The sequence below is a fragment of the Ornithorhynchus anatinus genome, chromosome 18 (assembly GCF_004115215.2).
Source record: "Ornithorhynchus anatinus isolate Pmale09 chromosome 18, mOrnAna1.pri.v4, whole genome shotgun sequence".
NCBI lineage: Eukaryota > Metazoa > Chordata > Mammalia > Monotremata > Ornithorhynchidae > Ornithorhynchus > Ornithorhynchus anatinus.
The window spans coordinates 20646380-20668001 of record NC_041745.1 but is presented as its reverse complement, the minus strand read 5'-3'; the positions used below and the strand labels follow the sequence as shown (position 1 = coordinate 20668001).

Sequence of the window (21622 nt, the reverse complement as noted above, 5' to 3'; positions counted from 1 at the left end):
TGGTTCTTCTGAATTGAAAATATATCCCTGTGATTCTGGAAATGATCATAATTGGGATACTTGTTAAGTTCTATGTGCCAAGCACTGAAGTAGGGTAGTTACAAGATAATCCATCTAGACACAATCCCTGAGCCACATGGGGTTCACAGTCTAAGTTGGAAGGAGAACAGTACTGAATTGCCATTTTAGAGATGAGGAAACTGAGGCACAGAGAAGTTAAGTGACTTGCTCAGGCCACACAGCAGGTAAGTGGCAGAGCTGGGATTAGAACCCACGTCCTCTGACTCTCAGGCTTGGGCCCTTTCCACTAAGCCATGCTGCTTCTCTGATCTGGAGAAAGGTCATTTGAGCCTTTGGTGTTATCAGTACCCTCTCCTTTTGACCCGACACTCGGCAGAGAAGTTGTGGGGGAGAAAAAGGGGCACTGGGATCAGGGCCTCCTAAAGTGGGAAAACCCCTCTCAGGACCGCACCTGGAGAGTTTCCAGTACTCTACCACTCTTGGCTATGGGAGGGAGAGTCAAGCGGAGGTATACTCATTCCATTCCTAGCTTGGCCAGTGGCTAGTGAGTGGAAGGCCATCTGCTACAAGTCAAAACCCACCTGTGCTGGGCAGCAGCAGCCTGGGAGAGAGTCGAGGGTGGAGACTCGAGTTCATTGCGTGGAAGGAGGCAATGTCAAAACACTTCCATAATCTTCCAAGAAAACTCTATGGATGCCAGAATGATTGCAATGGAAGTGAAGCATTCTGAGAGAGATGTGTCCTTGGAGTCGCTATGATGACTCGACAACCTAAGACAAGACAAGGTAGCAAAAATGTGCTGACTCCTCCTGTTCTGTTCTGTAGGACGTAATTCAGTTAAACTGCAGGCACACAACATCATGTAATGTAATGTAATGTAATGTAGAGAAGCAGCGTGGCTCAGTGGAAAGAGCCTGGGCTTGGGAGTCATAGCTTATGGGTTTGAATCCCAGCTCTGTCGCTTGTCAGCTGTGTGACTGTGGGAAAGTCACTTAACTTCTCTGTGCCTCAGTTACCTCATCTGTAAAATGGGGATTAAGACTGTGAGCCTCGTGTGGGACAACCTGATTACGCTGTATCTACCCCAGTGCTTAGAACAGTGCTCTGCACATAGTAAGCACTTAACAAATACCAACATTATTATTATAAGCAACATTTTTCTGGAGTGCATCTGAGCAGCATTTCTCTGCCCCCGTGTTACTATCACTTTTTTTTTAATAGTATCTGTTATGCCCTCCCTAAGTGCCAGACACCGTACTAAATGCTGGGGTAGATACCAGATAATCAAGTTGGACACAGTCCCTGTCCCCCATGGGGCTCACAGTCTTAATCCTTAATTTATAGGTAAGATAACTGAGGCACGGAGCAGTAAAGTGCCTTGCCCAAGGTCTCCCAGCAGACAAGTGGTGGAGCTGGGTTTAGAACCCACGCCCTTCTGACTCCCAAGTCTGTGCTCTATCCACGAGGTCATGCTGCCTCTCAGCACAGCCACCTGCACAGTCAGCCTGCCCTTAAACCACCACTACCCCTCTGGCTAGATGGCCATACCACCCTTGAAAGAGATGCCCCCGACCTGGGCTCCAGACTGCTAGGCTCTGAAATAATGGTTGCCTCTTCTTACAGGTGGGTGCCATGGCCCTTTAAAAAAGAAGATGGCTTCCCACCAGTAACTGTCTTTCAAGCTGAGGGTGACCCTGAAATCAGGGAATTACAGTACTACAAAGCGACTGTTTTTTCTGGATATCAAAGGTTTTCTTTAACCAACCTCTTATTCTGTTGGCATGTGTAGAGTGGAATAAAGCTATTAGAAAATAAATGTGCTCTCATATAATTTGGAACAGGATGACTTTCAGCTAAGCAAGCTATATGGGGCAGACCTCTCTTGGCCAGGTAGGTTTGAACCTAGCACAGTTTTCCTCAAGTTGAAGATCCCGAATACCAGCCCTGGGATTATCAGCTTCTATGGATCTTTGAAATCTATCTCTGCACAGTCAATTAAGACCTTTTCTCATTTAGGCTGCTCTGGGGAAATCTGATCCACACTGAGGAAGTGACTATTAAAAGGTAAATTAAGCGCCCACACAATGTAATCCAGCACCTTGCATTTATATGATGCTTTTCTTTAAGGGACTCAGAGATCTTTAATACCACGTGTTGTCTGCTGCGGCATCCCTTTTAAAAGTGAGGAGGTAGAGAGAGGGATGGGAACCTGCGTTTTGCCCATAAGAAAGATGATATTCAGGCGCCTTGCTGGAAAACCAATAGGTTATGTGAATATTAATATAATTGTCCAATGCCGATCCAGAGCATCAATTTTTCCTTTCATTTTTCTGTCCTATAGGATCTTATTTCATCTATTTCTGCTGATTCCATTCACTAGAAAATAATTTAATGTGCTCCATTCTCGAGACAAGGAGCAGAAATGCCAAAAAATGCATTAAGCTTTGAGGATTGAAACTGACTCTGGGCTTTCATTTAGATTTGCTTATTTTTGTGGCATTTTCTTAGGGTGAGAGATGTTGGCAAAACAGTGGCAGGTCTTCTTTAAGGATTGTTCCTTGAAGGATTCTTCAAGGATTCTTCAAAAGTTGTTTGATATTAATTCTGTCTCATCCTAACAGGCCAACATAGTTCACAAAGTTTTTCATTTTGAATTACCATGAGTCCTTCAGGAGCAAAATAACAAATTCATCTAAATAAATTAGTATGTAAGCAATGTATTAAATAACTATTCATAACTGAATGGACAAAGACCCTTACCTTTCACCCTAAATTCCTAGCACAATAGAAATCAACATCACAAAATCCAAATTATCCACAGAAGAAAGACCGGAAGAAAACAAAATATGTCAATTCCTTAGGTTCTCCTTTTATGGCATCTGTATTTCCCTTAACGTTTCAGGCATTTCAGGGGAGATTCCCCCTGGAAATCGAGGGAATTTTCATTCATTCTGTAATTCCCTGAGCCTCCCAGAGCTGAAGAAGTTTGAAAACAAGAGAATGTGAAATTGCATTTGTGAGAACTGCCCCTTGTTTTTTCCATTATAAAACTCGTCATGCATATTTCCTTTTTGCTGTTTACTTTGGCCACGATTCTAAGGGAACGCTCCAACAGACTGGAAGATCAGGGGCTCTGTATCACTGTGTCTCCTCTGACACCAGAGGAGACCAGTGATATTTTTGGAAAATCAGTTTCCAATGGTAAATCCCTTTTCAATGATTTGAAACCATCGGAGACAAACATAACTCAGCTCCAACTGTTATTACCATGGATTTCCTGGGGAAAATAAGGCTACAAAACCCACTTCTGCCCTGTACATAAGGACCATTTCCACACTTGCACCTTGTTTGAGGGTATGTCCAGGGATCAGGGCTTCAGGAGAATGTCAGCAGCATGCCAGTCATCATCACCCTCCTACTTGATGCTTCTTCTGCACAGCTGTCCTGGAGACATATTGCAAAGAACAAGTGTTAGCAACATACTAATGCTGCTCAGGGAATAAGTCTCTGTTTGATGCAAGTATTTGTTTGAGATGGAAGGAGCACATGGAAGCTATTTCCTTCTGCAGGAACAGAGGTTCAATGAAGTGTTCTTCGTGGCACGGTATGGAATCGGAGGAATCTCAACATTATTGGGGCCACATCTTCCTGGGCCTTCCTCGGAGATCACCCTAGAAACCCTGACTTTGGCACATTTGACTGAATGGCAGAAAAACATTTCAGGCCTTTTCGATGCCCCCTCCTTGAACAACAGCTCCCATGTCTCATCCTGCTACCACCCTAGGTCCCTAAGAACAGTCCCCAGAGTTCAGGCAGCTGACAGCAGGAGAGAAGAGCAGGCCAGAAGCACCAGCACCCTCTGGACCTCTGGAAGTGGCAGTCAATCAAGACAAATCAGGAGAGGGACATTATCACACCCATCCCCAGCAAAATCCATCTGCACAAGATCCATCTAATGCTTTCTAATCCTTCCATGGTAAGGTAGGACAAAAGTGATTAGTAGCAAATCTCTCTATCGTTAGTTGCCTAATGATGCAGATTTCATTAAGGCTGATAAGAAACAGGTGGATTCTGCAGAAGGTTTTCAAATTGATGTTGGGCAGTGACCCAAATGGTCTCATCCAGGCATGGGAAAAAGTAGTTTAAGCCAAAGTGTCAGAAGATGCAAGTCTGTCAACTTTGGTGCTGGGGGATTTCCATGGATTCCAATTTTTTGTCAAGCTAAAGCCCAGGCTGACAGTTGGTAAAAGTTGCCAAGAGTCTTTGCTGGGCAAAATGGCTAGATGTGTTTCTCAGGAGTTGCTATCATTCCTATGTGGTAAGTGCCTTCAGTGGCTATGCAGTGCCGTTGCCTGACCACTTAGACTGTAGTGAACACACAACTTTTTCTGAAAATTTCAGAGACTTGGTGGCTGAAGAGAGGAAGAAGCCAGATATTTATTCTCTGTGAAATAGGTCATTTCCTATGTTGGAAAAGGATAAAACAAATAAATGTAAGGTAATTTATTATCCTCAGGCAGTCAGTTTCTCCCTGGGTGACACCCTGCCCGATGTTGAGGGTAGTTGAGATCACTTTCCTGAGCTGTGTTGTTTGCACTTCCAAGCAGATTCCAGGATCCCACCTGGGAGTGTGTCCGTGATGACCAGGGAAAGTGGGAGGAGCAGGAAGTTTCAGCTTTTCTACAGTGTAGGTGAGCAGCATCAGCAGTGACATTGGGAGGGCAGAGGGCACAGGGGAGAACTCCATAGAACTTAGCAGAAGTCTTCCTACAATTTTCAATCAAAAATGAAAATAGTAGTCTGAATCAAATCAGCATACCCTTAGCATGTACAGTGACCCCCAACATTATGATGTAGTAAAATCCTTAAGGTTCAGGATGTGGGCAAGTGGAGGCCATGTTGAGGGTAGGGGTGGGCAGCCCTGGGTCTGGCCTGTGGTTGGGAGCAAGGGTAAGCACACAAACTACATGGAAATCTCAGGTTGCTGCTTCCATGGGGCTGACATTGCTTTCCCTCCCTCGTTAGAGAGTGGAGTCCTGGTTCCTGCTTCCTTTCACCCCCTTCTTCCGCACCCCATCATTTTGAGCAAGTGGGAAGAGCTCAGTCCAACCCTCCCTGGTTGCTTCCTTCTTCTCCCACTCCCCAGAGCTCACCCCCACCATCACTGGGCATCTCGGCTCTGCTTCCCTGCCCTCCGGGGTCTGGAGCCCAGCAGTTTGCCTCCTCCCAGTGCTCAAGCCCTGGACCCTGGTTGCACAGTGGCAACAGATCCAGGATGGCAGGTCCCAGTGTGCCCCACCAGGAGGATCAGACTCTGATGTTGGCCACCAATGATTGGTTGTGGGAACTGAGTGACAGCCTAACAACCAATAGAATAATAGTAATGGTGGTATTAATCACTTACAGTGTGCTGAACTCTGTACTAAATGCAGGGGTTGATACAAGATAATCAGGCAGGACACAGTTCCTGTCTTACATCAGGTTCACAAGGTAAGTAGGAGGGAAAACATTTTATGGATGAGGAAATTAAGGCTTAGGGAAGTGAAGTGACTTACTTTGAGGTCACATAGCAGGCAATCGGTGGAGTCGGGATTAGAACTCAAGTCCTCTGACTCCTAAGCCCATGTTCACTAGACCGTGCTGGCCAGGGAGGATTTGCGCCAGCACAACTATCTAGGGGAGGCAATGTGTAAATGAACAAAGTAACAAAAGGTCAGATTTGTAAGCAGACACAAGCTCAGGGCTTGGAGCTTCAGATCTGTTGGGACCATACAGGAGAGAGTGGGAATGAAGGTATTTGGACTGGAATGAGCTGCTGTTTGGGGGTTTCAATGCTACCCTCCTCCAGGGAATAGTGGAAATTTCAACTGGATTTGGAAATGGTTTTGAAAAATTCAAAGACTGAGGATCTATTGAAGATTATCATCTAGATTCTCATTCTGGATTCCTAGACAGAGAATTATTTGTATCATCAGTAGTAATTCATCATCCTCATCATCAGGAATATTCACTGAGTAAGGACTGTGTGCAGAGCACTGTTCTAAACATGTGGGAGAAGGACAAGTTCCCTACTCACCTAATACCCATCTGGAGATACTGAGGCCAAATTTCAAGGAAGCATATGGTGAGTGAGCTGTGTAGCTTTTGTAATGCCTGCAAGTTGCTGAGTGTACGAACGAAATACAAACATCCTTTACATGCCTGGCATTTTGGGGTCAGCCACATTACAGATTTGGACTTTTCGGCTACGAGCCAGCATGAGGGATTGAATTGGGACCCGATGGCAGGTGAACAAATAGACAAGCCAGTGGGGCCTTCAACTTACATAAATTTCATAGTACAAGATGGGCAGAGAAGTAAGTTTCTACCCCTTCTTTACCTCAGTGATTAGTCTAGCCTCTGGGAGAAGCTCTACAGTGTAGCCTGAAACCCTGAGGGATAGAGCTGGCTCAGGAAAAAAGTGATTCAGCCTTTCACAGACTTCCTCTGGGTCAGAGAATGCAATTAAGATCCTTCCTCCTGCCCAACACCATTCGTCACCATTTTTTCTGGATAAAATGTGTAACCCTCCTTCCCCCAGCCCTTCCTCAGAAAATCCAGTTTATTAGAGCCAATGGTAATATTCCAGTCTGCAATCCGCTTAGGTTTGTGGTCTCTGGAATAGCAACAAAGACATGAATGAGGAAGCTGATTTTGAACTCAGAAAACAGGTTTCAACTCAGACAGCATCACGTGCCAGTCATTTCAACAACCCTGGGCTCTCTAGGCCTCATTTTCTCATGCTGCTAATTCCCAATCTCCTAGAGTGTCCAATTATTTCCTAGATTCTTCCTGTGACCACCAGATTTCTCCCTTTCAAACACAGTTGCAGAAACAGACCGAAAGGACTTGGATCTCTAGTGTTCTTTTTGCTGGCCCAAACTGACAGATGTTAATATGGAGGTAGAAGGAATTTGTCATTATTGAATAAACTTTATATCAAAATGGCTCTTCTGGCTTCATCCTGCTACCAAACACCACCGTTTCCTCCAGGATGGTCTCTCCTGAGCAAAGTCACTACTTTTATTAAATGACGTGGCATTGTGACCAAAGGAAGGTAATGAAGAAAGGACTCCAAACACTTTCTTATTAGGGATTCTGCATGGGATTAAAATTAGAGCTGGTATATTCAGAGACAAAAGAGAACGTAAATCATTGAGTCATGATTTCAGTGATGAATGCCAAATACCTTCATGACTTAAGAGAAATTAGCAAAGTGCTATTGTACGTCCTCTTGGAGCTCCAAGTCGTCATTACCAAAATGATTCTGCATCTATGGGTATTTATTCTGTTCCCCTGGAAATGAGTTTCCCCAGACTCTCTAGGTAACAAGAGGTTTTGTAAACCAACACCCAGGTTCTAGTCTCAGAGGTCCTACTGCATAAGTTGATTTACCACTGCGTTAGGGACTTCCTTAGGGCTTCATGCTAGAGGACCCCTAGACTGTCCCAGAAAATTGCTGTCATCATTTTGGGACTGCAAGCTTGGAATCACTGAAAGACAGAGGAAGGATTTGAGGTTCAGCTAGCCAATCCTGCAACCTCAGGACTGTCTCCTTAGGTCTGGAGTAATGCAAATGCCACCCCAACCCCTCTCCCTTCACTGTCAGCAGGAAATCTCTGAATTTGCCAGTTCCCTGTACACATCTTCTTTCGTAAGCAGATAAGGACCATTTCCTTTGATAAAGGTCTCAACCGAAACACCATAGCATGGGCCTGGGAGTCAGAAGGACTTGGATTCCAATCCCAGCTCCACCACTTGCCTGTTGTGTAACCTTGGGCAAGTCACTTAACCTCTCTGTGCCTCATTTACCATCATTCATACATTCATTGAATCATATTTATTGAGTGCCTACTGTGTGCAGAGCATCGTACTAAGCGCTTGGAAAATACAATTTGGCATCAGATAGAGACAATCCCTACCCAACAACTGGCTCACAGTCTAGAAAGGGGAGACAGACAACAAAACAAAACAAGTAGACATCCATTTTACCTCACCTGTAAAATGGGGGTTAAGACTGAAAGCTCCATATGGGACAGGGACTGTGTTTGACCTTTTTATTTTGTATCTACACTAGCGCTATGAATTGATGATTTATCATGACAGGAGAGTTTGCGTACACTGATGAAGTTTAGAGCTATGCCCTATAGGACTACCCAAAATGGAAAGTTCTAAGCCAAAATGGCAGACAAGTTGGATGCATCTGTGCTGTTCAGTAGCAGCATGGGAGTCAAAAGCAAATGATCCAAATGGTCAAAACTTTGATCGAAGAAAATGTCAGGGACTCAAGTGTTTGAAAGAAGGCAATGGTAAACCACTTCTGTATCTTTACTAAGAGAACTCTGTGGATAAATGTACCATAAAAACTCTGTGACAGAAGATGGGACGTTCTGAAAAAGATGTATCCATGGAGTCTCTATGAGTCAAAAATAACTCAGTGGCATTTGAAGAAGTCCCCAGCACTTAGTACAGTGCCTGGCACATAGTAAGCACTTAAACATATACCACAATTATTATTACTACAAGAACAGTACTGTATATTAGTACAAATGAAATTTGAAATGATCCAACAAGAACTGTCACTGCCCTAATTCTTCCTATCTTTGGGCCATTTATTAAACCTGTTTGAATACTTAGGGGCTTCTAATTGGTGAGAAGAACTGGACAACTGCCATGCCCAAATGATTATTATTGATAACACATCCCAGTTCTTTGTAGCTATGGCCCATTCCCAGTGTGCCATCTGAATCAGAACAAAGTGTTCTAAAGAGAAAAATCTATCAGAGAAGAACAAAACTCCTTGTGGCCTTGTTCCTTTCTCAGAGTAAATTATCAACTCACAATAGGCTTTCAGGAGTTGAATGGATGTCCTTTCTTTGCATGCCTGAGCTTTTATTTTTTTTCACAGAATAGCCTTCCAAATTGCCCAGGTGTTATTTGCATATTTTGAAGGCCTTCACAGACAATGATGTTGACAATTTCTCTTAATGCATCCAGTGTGTGGCCAAATAGAACTACAATTGCACCCTACACTATTCCATTACATTCTAACAATGGCAAAACGTTGTAATAGTACCGGGCTTGAAATAAAAACTTCACTTGCCATTGTAAAAACGGGCATACAGCATCCACACATATGCATATTCATCCATTTTAACTTGTCAGTTAGTTATCAAGGCTATAAATCGCCCTATGAGACCATGTAGGCTTAGATTTGTCTGCAGTAGCAGAGGCTGATGAGTCCTGTAGTCTGTTCTGTAATCAATCAATCAATCATATTTATTGAGTGCTTACTGTGTGCAAAGCACTGTACTAAGTGCTTGGGAGAGTAGAATATAACAGAGTTGGTGGACATATTCTCTGCCCACAAGGACTGCCCACAGTGCTTAGTATAGTGGCTGACACATAGGAGGGACTTAACTAAATAATAATAAATAATAATGTTGGTATTTGTTAAGCACTTTCTATATGCAGAGCACTGTTCTAAGCACTGGGGTAGATTTACAGGGTAATCAGGTTGTCCCACATGAGGCTAACAATCTCAATCCCCATTTTACAGATGAGGTAACTGATAATAATAATAATAATAATAATGTTGGTATTTGTTAAGCGCTTACTATGTGCCAAGCACTGTTCTAAGCGCTGGGGTAGATACAGGGGAATCAGGTTGTCCCACGTGGGGCTCACAGTCTTAATCCCCATTTTACAGATGAGGTAACTGAGGCACCGAGAAGTTAAGTGACTTGCCCAAAGTCACACAGCGGACAGGTGGCCGAGCCGGGATTCGAACTCATGACCTCTGACTCCAAAGCCCGGGCTCTTTCCACTGAGCCACGCTGCTTCTCTAACTGAGGCATAGAGAAGTTAAGTGACTTGCCCAAAGTCACACAGCTGACAAGCGACGGAACCGGGATTAGAACCCATGACCTCTGATTCTCAAGCCCGTGCTCTTTCCACTGAGTCTCGCTGCTTCTCTAGTTAACAATAGAGTTTACAGTCTAGGGTGGGAAATCGACATCAAAATAAATTATGGATATCTAGATTAGTGCTGTGGGGCTGAGGTATATAAAGGGTGCAAATTCAAATCCAAGGGTGATACATAGAGGAAAGGGGGTAGGGGAAATGAGGGCTTAGTCAAGGAAGGTCTCTTGGAGGAGATGATTTTAATTAGGCTTTGAAGGTGGCGAGAGTGGCAGTCTGTCAGATGTGAAGGGGGAGTGAGTACCAGGACCCAATCAGGGAGCTATCTAAAGACCCTCACGTTACAGGCTGAATCCTGAATTTCAGTGTACAGCACTGAATGAACATGGACCATTAGCATTTATCAGTTACACATTTCTGTACTTATACCTATTCTATCTCCCCCTCTAAGCTGCAAGCTTTTTATGGGCAGGGAACATATCTTTCAACTCTGTTGCACTGTACTCTCCCAAGCATTAAATATAGTTTTCTGCACAGAGTAAGTGCTCAATAAATACCCCTGATCGATATGATTGATTTGTATTAACCAGCCCTTACTTATCTAGATATTAATTAATTAATTCATTCTTATTGAGCACTTACTCTGTGCAGAGCTCTGTACTAAGCTCTTCGAAAGTACAGTTCAGCAACAAATAGAGACATTCCCTGCCCACAACCATACCAATGCTCTCAATAGCCACGGCATTATGTGAAAGACATGGGCCTGTTAATCCTGCCTGTTGGAATAAAGACCTCCTGAGGACAGGGATGGCAACTTGGGTATTGTTATATTCCCCCCAGAGTTTAGCCCTGTCCACAATAGATGCTCAATAAGTACTGTCGATTGTACGTGGCACAGTTTTTCTATGTAAAAGAGGGTTAGTTCAGAGGTAGTTTGGAGATGCATTCTGTATTTCACCAGTTTTCAAATTGTAGGCATTGTAAAATACATTTGTGAATGAAAGTAATTCAAAACATTTCTTCTTACTCCATATAAAATTTAGGACCTTTGCATCACCATCGAAGTCATTGTGCTGCTATTCAGAAAGCTGGGGACATTCCCCAGCACTATGCTCCTGGGAGGAGCTTCCAAGGTGAGGCACCTGGTGATTACTGACATTGTTTGACATCACTGGGGGTGGTGGTGTGTGGTTAGAGTCACATGTGCAGATCAATCAATCAGTGATATTTATTGAGCACTTAATGTATGCAGAGGACTTGTACTGAGAACTTATGCTACCTTCTTTCTAGTCTCTCGCCTCCTTTCTGAAAATAAATAGACTAAACACATGCGGTGTTTGCAGGGGTCCAATTCTAACCACCATTAGCAGCAAAAAATGGAACATTTCTTGAGGCTAGGACAGTGTCTTTTCCTTCTTTTGTAACTCCTCCCAGAGCCTAGAAAAATGTCCTAACTGAAATAGACTCTCGATAAAGTTTGACAGAATGACATTTCAATTATTTATTACATCTCTACCTTGTTTTCGCCTACAATGCTTCTTATGAGAATCTCAAAGCACTTTACTCAAGTGATTTTGATTTGTCTCCTAGTCACCCTGAAAGGGAGGAGGCCGAGGGTACACTGGGGAGAAAAATCAAGCATCAATTAAACAAGAAAACTCCGGGCGCCGAATGAAACATCTGGCATTTCCAGCCTAGATTCCTTGTGTGCTTTCCCGGTCCGCTCATCCCATCACGGCCTAGCAAACTGAACTGCCTGCCCTGGCCTGCTCTGTGAATGCCAGGCTGGTTATACAAGCCACTGCTGTGGCTTTTCAGCCCCTCTGCACCTCCGGAATCTAACAAACATCCAACATTTGTAACCTCAACTCCCTGAGTACTCTCATCCCGTCACCTCATCTGAGCAAGCTGGCTTCCTCCCCACCACCCAGGACCGACACCACTTCCCTGCTGCACCAATGAGGAGATCCCCATCCTGTTTTCCAGCAACGTAGGGGGAAGGAGAACAGTACCTGCAGCACAAAGACTCATCTAATTTCAGGAAAGCTAGTGGCTAGAGTAGCCGCTGCTACTGTAAATCACGAGGCCAAGTTCTCCTCCTCTAGCCGGAGCGCCCTATTGACTTGTGGTTTTTTTCTATTGTGTATTCATCCTTGTCCCTTTGCTTTATGTCTTTTCAGAGATGTATCTGTCTTGAGTCCTCCCTTCCCTCCCCACGGATATTCATAGATTGTGAACCCCTTGAGGGACAGAAAATTCCCACCTGTGCATTCTTTCCCAGAGCATAGTACAGTGCTCTGCACACATAAGTATTTAATAAATGCCATCATTATTATTCTTGCACCCGGAGAGTTTCCAGTACTTCAGCAGTCTCAACTATGGGAGGGAGAGCCAAGCGGAGGCCTACCCATTCCATTCCTAGCTTGGGCAGTGGCTAGCGAGGGGAAGGCAATCTGCTACAAGGCCAAAATCACCTGTGCTGGGCAGCAGCGACATGGAAGAGAGTCGAGGGCGAAGACTCGGGTTTAGTGCACGGAAGGAGGCGACGGTAAACCATTTCCATATTTTTTACCCAGAAAACACTATGGATCAAAATACCAGAGTGATGGCAAATGGAGTTGGGGCATTCTGGGAGAGATGTTTCCAGGGCGTCGCTATGGGTCGGACAAGACTCGACAGCATAAGACAACAACAACAACCATTCATTCATTCATTCATTCAATAATATTTACTGAGCGCTTACTATGTACAGAGCACTGTACTAAGCACTTTGAATGTATAATTGGGCAACAGAGAGAGACAATCCCTGCCCAATGATGGGTTCACAGTCTCAACGGGGGAGACAGACAGCAAAGCAAAACAAAACAAAACAAAAACAGGACAGCATCATCAAGATAAGTAGAATCAAGGGGAGGGACACTTTATGAACAAAATGAATAGGGTAATAAATAATATATACAAATGAGCACAGTGCTGAGGGGAGGGGAAGGGGGAGGAGCGGTGGGGGGGAAACACTTCTTTAAAAAGTTGGGCTTTTTGGAAAGTTAAATTACTCCATTTGGTTTATCATGTGAATAAAGCTAGCAGTCATTGTCACTGACAGCAGTTACTGTCACTGGCTAGCAGTATCTACTGAAGCAGAGTGGCTCAGTGGAAAGAGTGCAGGTTTAGGAGTCAGAGGTCAGGGGTTCTAATCCCGCCTCTGCCACCTTCAGCTGTGTGACTTTGGGCAAGTCACTTAACTTCTCGGTGCCTCAGTTACCTTATCTGTAAAATGGGGATGAAGCCTGTGAGCCCCATGTGGGACAACCTGATTATCCTGTATCTACCCCAGTGCTTAGAACAATGCTTGGCACACAGTAAGCGCTTAACAAATACCAACATTATTATTATCATATAGCATAAATTTTTGACCAGATAGCATTCATTTCCCCCTTATCCAACTATCCTTTGATGGGTGGCTTGAACACTTTAATATATAAATGCTCTGAGGCTTACTTTGAAATTTTCCTATCAATCATTTATCCCTTCGTTCAATCGTTTTTATTGAGTGCTTATTGTGATCAGGGCTCTTTACTAAGCAATTGGGAGAGTACAATTCAACAATAAACAGACACATTCCCTGTCCACAAGGAGCTTACAATCTAGAGGGGTGAGACAGACACCACTGCAAATTAAAAAAATTACAGATATTTACATAAGTGCTGTGCGGTTGGGAGTGGGGAATAGCAAAGATCCAATTCTGTTTATTTATTCAATCATATTTATTGAGCTTTTACTGTGTGCAGAGTACCGTACTAAGCGCTGTTGTGTTTTGCACTTCTAAGCACTGAGCACAGTGCTCAGCAAAGAGTAAATGAGTAAAAGAGTAAATTCAATAAATACGATTGAATGAATCAATCAATCGTATTTATTGATTGCTTACTATGTACAGACCTTGGTACTAAGTGCTTGGAAGAGTACAATACAACAGAATTAGCAGGCCCATTCCCTGCCCATAATGAGCTTTGTTTTTGTTTTTTTGCTGTGGTGTCTGATGCCTAATGTTGCCAAACAACTCAGAGATATTTGCACATCAAAAACTGAAGATTAGGAAGGGCATCTGCCCTCAGAGATAATCCTTTGTTTCCACGACTATAGAATCACCCCATCCTTTTATCACTTAATCAAACCGAAGGCAATTACTCTCCAAACCACAACACGACTTGAGAGCGTCAATTCTGTAACTGAATCAATATGCTGTATTTAGTTCCTTTCTTTCCAGGACAAAGAAGTGTTTCAGTTTATTTTAAATTTCAAGAACTGCAGTGTAGTGGGGAACACCAGCTCTATGTTTCATACATCAGACTGGGGTGGCTCCAGGCATTATATACCTTGCCTCAAATCAAACACCAAATCAGTAGAAATGCTCAGAATGCAAATTCCGTGAAAATTTTCAAAAGAACTAATGTTTCTTTGGTGATTAATTCCAGGAGACTTTTCCCAAAGGGCCTAATATAGTCACTAGATAATAGAGTCCTCTTATTACAATATCAGAGAATATCAAATAAATGTAGACAATAATATGCAGGATGGAGGAATTGGCAACACTGGCTTGTGACCTATTATGCTCAATCAATTCAGTGAAAGAGAAGTTTGACTTCTACCCTCTGTTGAAAGAAATTCCTTTATGTTTAAAAAGTAAAAGATTGTTAGACTCATAGTAAGAGCTTCCTAAGTGTGCTTGATATTTGAATTCTCTGTGAGTGCAGAGTAACTGTTCATAAATACTTGATTGTATCTAGGTAGTCACTAAATAAGAAATGACTTTACTCTTGGAACTCAGGTTTCTAAAGCAAGACTTACTGTTTTGGGTACAAAGAGGAAGAAGGAAGAATTTTCAGATATCCCACAAGACGTTCTTTTTCTGAAAAAAAAAAAAAAGAAAAAGAAAAAACTCTTATTGCTCTCAGATTTCCAAAGGGTAGACCAAAAATAAAAGGGGAAAAGTAAACTGAGTAAATATGATTTTCAGCTTTGTGTGATACATCGCAGTGTCTCTCCGATCCTCTATGTTGCCAATATGTAACTATATTTTGCATACAGAATGGTACACTTACTGAATAACAGTGCAGGGCATGTGTTTTGTGAAAGCGCTTCCTAGACAATGAATTTGTACTAAAAGAAAGGTTGAAATCTAATCTGCCCAACCCCCTGTTCAAGTCAACTCATTCAAGGACCCTCATTTGTGTTGATTTGGGTACTTTGTTTTAAGAATCAGGGTTGACTGATTCTGGAAAGGTTTGGGAGGGTTTTTTCCTTTAGGTGCAGGCAGGGACAGGATGAATTTTGAAGGTGACTGACAATTTTATAAGACTAAGGCAATGAAGAATTTTAGATGAAGATAGATGAAGACAAGCTAAAAAGGATTTGAAGCACTCTGAGATCATCATCTGATTATCTGGATGAGTTTGTAATATCACATACTTTGCTATTGTAAGGAAGAGTTCTGGGACAGAAGTGATCAAGTCATAGCCTGGTTTTATTATGTTTTTAATGAACGAATTCACAATCGAATCAGTGCCATTTTTAGTTCAAATGAGTGGTCCATCCAGCCCAGAGTACTGACTCTGGAGAAGGCAACAGAATACTTGGGGGAATAGTATAATGATTGCTTAGCCAACATCTCCCATTTTGGCTCTATCTCCAAACTTTCCTTCTATAAACCCATTATTAACTTTTTGTCCTTAAACATAAACAAAACATTGAATCCACTGTTACTGTCCATTTAAAATGTAAAAGAGGGTGTCTCTCATACCCATGCTAACCAAATAAATTATGGAGGAGAATGGGGGTGAGGGCAAGTGGAATCTGGAAGCCTGCATTCCAGAAGGACAGGTAAAAACTAACTGCATCCTCCGATGTTCTGGGCAGCGGATCAAGATTTGAAGCAGCCGGCTGCTGGTCTCCCCTGCACAGAGTATGGGACACCTGCTCTGTCTGAACTGAGTGAGGAGCTATGAGACAGGTGAGTGTCTCGCTGAGCACTCGTGAGTGGGAGCAAGATTCTTCACCATGTGCGAGTAACACATATTGAATTCCGAGTGGGAAGTATTCATGGGTAGAAGGTAGGTGTTTTACCATGTGTAAACATAAGTATATTCCTCCTGAGAGTGAAGTTCAATTTCTGTGTGTGAATAAAAATAAACATACTCCTCTAGAAAAGGAAGTTCAATTCGCCATGTAGAAGAAATCTTGTATGGCTCAGCCTTTTTGACTCCGGTCTCTCTCACTGCATCGCTGCTCCAACCCGTCCTCACATGACAGGTGACATTGCCTCTGTGAGAAAAAGTGTTGTTAATTTTGTTTTGCAACCACAACTTCAAGCTTCAGTGGGTGCACCATCATTCTGATGCCATGAGTCTTATGAACAACATTATGTGTTGTTCTGTCCACCCTCTTTGTGACGTTGTAGAGTTCAATCATTTTCACAATAAATACAACAGTGATAAATCTACAATACTGACACAGTAAGTATGTGTGTTGCTGAGTCAAGACTCCTCTTTATGAATATGGAATATGTGGCCAATGATCAAATATCTTGTGATCTCCATTGAGGCACAGCGGATAGGTTAGGAAGAAAGTTGACCTGGGAAGACATTACAAAGGAGTCTTACAAACTTCAGAGAGACACCCTATCATGGAGAAGCAGGGAAAGTGAGGAGTACTGAGATTAGTGAGTAAATGATGGCTATTTCTTTGTATGATGCCTCATGAACTGTCTGTTGACATTCACCAGCTACTTCAATGCAGTGGATTCTTTCCCTCTGTCACAGCAGATGAGGTCCTTCGGGGTTAAATATAAAGAATTTTGAGTCCAACGTAACTAGTGTAGAAAATAAATGGCACTGGCAAAAACCTGTTACTTGTAGTCTTGAGGGAGGAATGTTTAAAGCAGTCCAACAATCAAAGAGATTCAGGCAAGCAATTGACCTTTCCTTCCTGCACATGGGGTGTTTCTGTCTGTGTAAGATTTACACCAGTGGCGTTACATGTAATTTGGTTTTTGAGATCAATGTTAAATTTTGAATTCAAGAGCAAGTTGGATGGGAAATAGAAATAAGAACTGTGATGATTTAAATTTGAAAGTTCAGGTCCTAGTGTCCTCATCTCAGATTTTTTTTTTTTTACTGTTTCATTGAACCCTGACAAAATATTTTTTATTCTCATGCCTCAATTTACTTGGGTCATGTATGGAGATTATATGTGTGTCCAGTATTTACATTCAGTGATTGTGACATTTATTCTAACTTCATGGGACACTTGTCTCAGTTTTGAAATAGGCCGTGTTCTGCCTTTGGAATAAGATATTTACAGGAAGTAACTGAACATTGTTGAATTGGCTTTGACTCTTTCTGGCCACTTTGATCCATTCATTTAATTGTTGCTCCCTTCTACCAAATGGTATCTTAATGGCCTCAATTAGTGCCCCTCCAAAGGAATTAATGAAAACTCAGGAGATGGGTAATCACTTTTCAGTAATCGCAGACTAAGGAACCTTTCTCCAGCTTTCCCATATGAATGAACAGTCTCTGTTCCATTTCACCAAACACTTATGTCCCAAACTCCATATGAGGTTATATCATCCCGCAAGCTTTCCCTGATGAATTCCACTCATTGTCCTATAAAACAGCATCGTTCATGATTCACTTCTCTCAATTCATTCTTGCAATAATTATATAAGTATTTATATGCCTATGTATATTTGTCAATCAGGCATCTCCCAAGTTACTTATAATAATAATAATAATAGCAATAATGATAATGGTATACGTTAAGTGCTTACTATGTGCCAAGGACTATTCTAAGCCCTGGAGTAGATTCAAGGTAATCAAGTTGTCCCATGTGGGACTCACAATCTTAATCCCCATTTTTACAGATGAGATAACTGTGACACAGAGAAGTTAAGTGACTTGACCAAGGTCACACAGCAGACAACTGCCAGAGCCGATATTAGAACCTTTGTCCTCTGACTCCCAAATCCATGCTCATTCCACTAAGCAACACTGCTTACTTTAGGCTCTCCTCACTCAGTACACTCCAAGCTTACATGCTTTGCTCCTCTTAAGCCAACCCACTCACTGTACCTCATTCTTATCTCTGTCTGTGCCAATCTCTTGCTCATACTGACTCACTCTTCTAACCATCCCAATCATTAGTACAATGTTTAACAATTATTATTATTAAGAGGGAACCAAGGAAGGACCTCCTCTCAGGGATAAAGAAAATGCTTTGCTCCAAGTGGAGAGTCATGGCCAACATTCTCCTATTCTCTGTTATTTAATAATTTGCTTAAGGTGATAAAATCAACTTCATCATGATAAATGGGCCAGCAAATACTTTTATTAGAGCAGCTTATTTTCTGGTCTATCACGATCCTAGCTCTGTGGGTATGAAATGTACTGTTCAGGAAATAATTGAAATGTGATCATTGAATTACTGGCTAAAAAATGCCATTCTCTATGGAAATTGAGTCTTTAATCCCATTTGGAATATCCTAACTGATTTTATCTGTCCTCTGTATATTTCAATCTGACCAAAACTAACATATAAAAATCATGCTACCAACCCTTGGGAAAAGGACACTGAAACTCCACTTGATTTCCATATGGTACTTTCCATCATATTTTTAACAACCAATCTCTACAATTTGTCACGTTCCTCTTTACCTAGAAGTCAAATTTAACTCTAATCTTTTCTCTTGTCTTAATTCAAGGGCTTCTCTAAAGTTTCACATTCACGTGTATCTATTTCATAATATTTAATGGAATATTGAACCATAAAGTCTACAGGGGACAGACACATAATTTGAGAAGATTTCTACTGTGGGAAAATATTTTCTTGACCCAAAACTACACAGGGAAATGTAATCTTAGTCATAAACCAATGTAAGCAGGGATTTCTTGGTGCAGACAAGATCTACATTTTTGTTGTCATGTGCCACCAATTCCTCTTCAGTGGCCAAGTGAGAACCCAGACAGCGGCACAAAGTCACTGTTGACTGATAGCATTCCAGCATTCCTTCCCTCCCCCCAGACATTGTTCCTTTATTCCAGAAGGAGAAAAGGAAGACGAATTGTCTAGTCAATAAAGCTTCTCTTGTTCTTCTATGAGACCAATATCAAAATTACAAATACACATCATTAGCAGAGTAAAATTCACCCATTTATCTGATTTTAGAGAGCTCAAATGGGTTGACAGTCAACACCCTAATTTTAATGGCCTTACAGCAAGTGATATCTGGATACAACCAGCAGTCCTTGGTTGCAGTCGTCAGTCAGACAAACTCCAGGGCAAATCATGAATCAAGATAAAAGTTACAATCTCTTAGATAAAAATATCTTCTCTGTAGTGGCAAAAGAAGAGAAGCAGTATGACCTAGTGGATAGAGCTTGGGCCTGGAAGTCAGAAGGTCATGCGTTCTAATCCTTACTCCACCATGTGTCTGCTGTGTGATCTTGGGTGTCACTTTATTTTTCAATTACCGCACCTACATAATGGAGATTGAGACTGTGAGCCCCACATGGGACAGGAACTGTGTCCAACCTGATTTGCTTGTATCCACTCCAGTGCTAAATACAGTGCCTGGCATGTAGTAAGTGCTTCAAAAATAGCATTATTACTCTTATGAGCATTACATCCAAATGGATTTCTATATTTCCATGCTAAAGGGTACAAATAAACACCAGTTGCCAATCCTCCTTTCACTGGGGATTCATTTAGAATTATGAGACTCAATCATTCAATAGTATTTGTTGAGTGCTTACTTTATTCAGAGCACATGAGAACTTAGCAATTGTGTTTTAAAACCTTTGACGAACTATCCATAAGGTTTATCCCAGCAACATCAAGTGCACAGATGACAAGTGCATTTGGTTTTCCAGTCAGCCCCAGGTGAGTTCAAATGGATATCTTTCTCGTAATTGGATGATTTGATTGCTTCAGCCAAGTCACATGTTTCTGGGGCAGAGAGGGTTATGCTGTTAAGGACTTAGAAGAGTGTTATGCACATAATGGATGCCGTGAATCTCAGTAAATACTATGGAGTAGATGAGGGAATGAAAGAAGATTTTTTGAAATGTTCAAGACTGACTCCCCTGCTCTTCAGGCTGGCAGGAATCCCATCAACAATCAAAAGGAAAGACAAAACCTGAGTCCATCCCACTCTCTGGTCCAGGGTTAGCTTGCAAAACAACTTGGTGGATGGCCAGTAAATTATGTGGCCTATGTCCTCCATTAGGCTTGGCAATCCCCTTACCCTTCCCATCATATCTGGCAGACCATCACTCTCCCCACCTTCAAAGTCCCAGTGAAATAATATTTCTTTCAAGAGGCTTTCCCCAACTATCCCTCACTTCCCCTATTTGACCTCCCTTTTGTGTCACCTATGCACCTGGGTCTCTACCACTTAAACACTTTGCTTTTCACCTTACCCTCTCAGCAGGTAGGTACACGTCTATCGTAATTAATTTGAATGTCTATTTCCATCTTTTGTCTATAAAAATCTTTGTGGGCTGGAATAATGCCTACCTGCTCCATTGAACTATATGCTCCCTAATGATTTGAACAGTGCTGTGCAAACAGTAAGCACCTAACAAATATCATTGATTGACTGATCGGTTGAAATGTGAATAATAATAATAATAATAATAATAATGTTGGTATTTGTTAAGCGCTTACTATGTGCCGAGCACTGTTCTAAGCGCTGGGGTAGATACAGGGTAATCAGGTTGTCCCACGGGGGGCTCACAGTTAATTCCCATTTTACAGATGAGGTAACTGAGGCACAGAGAAGTTAAGTGACTTGCCCATAGTCACACAGCTGACAAGTGGCAGAGCCGGGATTTGAACTCATGACCTCTGACTCCCAAGCCCGTGCTCTTTCCACTGCAGCCACACTGCAGAAAAGTAAAACTGCAGTTAATTAAGCCAGAACCATTTGGCCAAGGGGAAATGTTGGTGCTCGGGGCCTAAATAATCTCAATTTCCCTGGGTAACTACTTAAATTCTCAAGGAAAACATTTCTAAAATGGTATTTTTTTGGTATTTGTTAAGCGCTTGCTATGTGCCAGGCACTATATTAAGCCCCAGGGCAGATACATGCTAATCAGGTTGTACAAGGTCCATGTCCCACAAGGGAGTCACAGTCTTAATGCCCATTTTGTTTTGTCTTATGCTGCTGAGTCATCTCCAACTCATAGCAACGCCATGGACACATCTCTCCCAGAACGCCCCACCTTCACCTGCAATCATCCTGGTAGAGTATACATAGATTTTCTCGGTAAAAATATGGAAGTGGTTTACCATTGCCATCTTCCTTGCAGTAAACCTGAGTCTCCGCCCTCCACTCTCTCCCGTGCCTCTGTTGCAGCACAGGTGAGGTTTGACTTGTAAGAGATTGCCTTCCACTCTCTAGCCACTGCCCAAACTAGGAATGGAATGGATATGGCTCTGCTTGATGCTCCCTCCCATAGTCGAGATTGGTGGAGTACTGGTCTCCAGGTGTGACCCTGAGAAGGGAAATGCCCATTTCACATATGAAATAACTGAGGCACAGAGAAATGAAGTGACTTGCCTGAGTCACCCAGAAGACAAGCCCATT

General features: G+C 42.4%; 1 non-coding gene across 1 annotated transcript; it reads left to right on the top strand.

Annotated features, from left to right (window-relative positions):
• Nucleotides 1-454: 454 nt before the first annotated feature.
• LOC114805584 lies at nt 455-592 on the top strand. Its single transcript, XR_003753555.1, has one exon. It is a non-coding gene; the product is annotated as a small nucleolar RNA SNORA7 (small nucleolar RNA).
• The last annotated feature ends 21030 nt before the right edge of the window (nt 593-21622 follow it).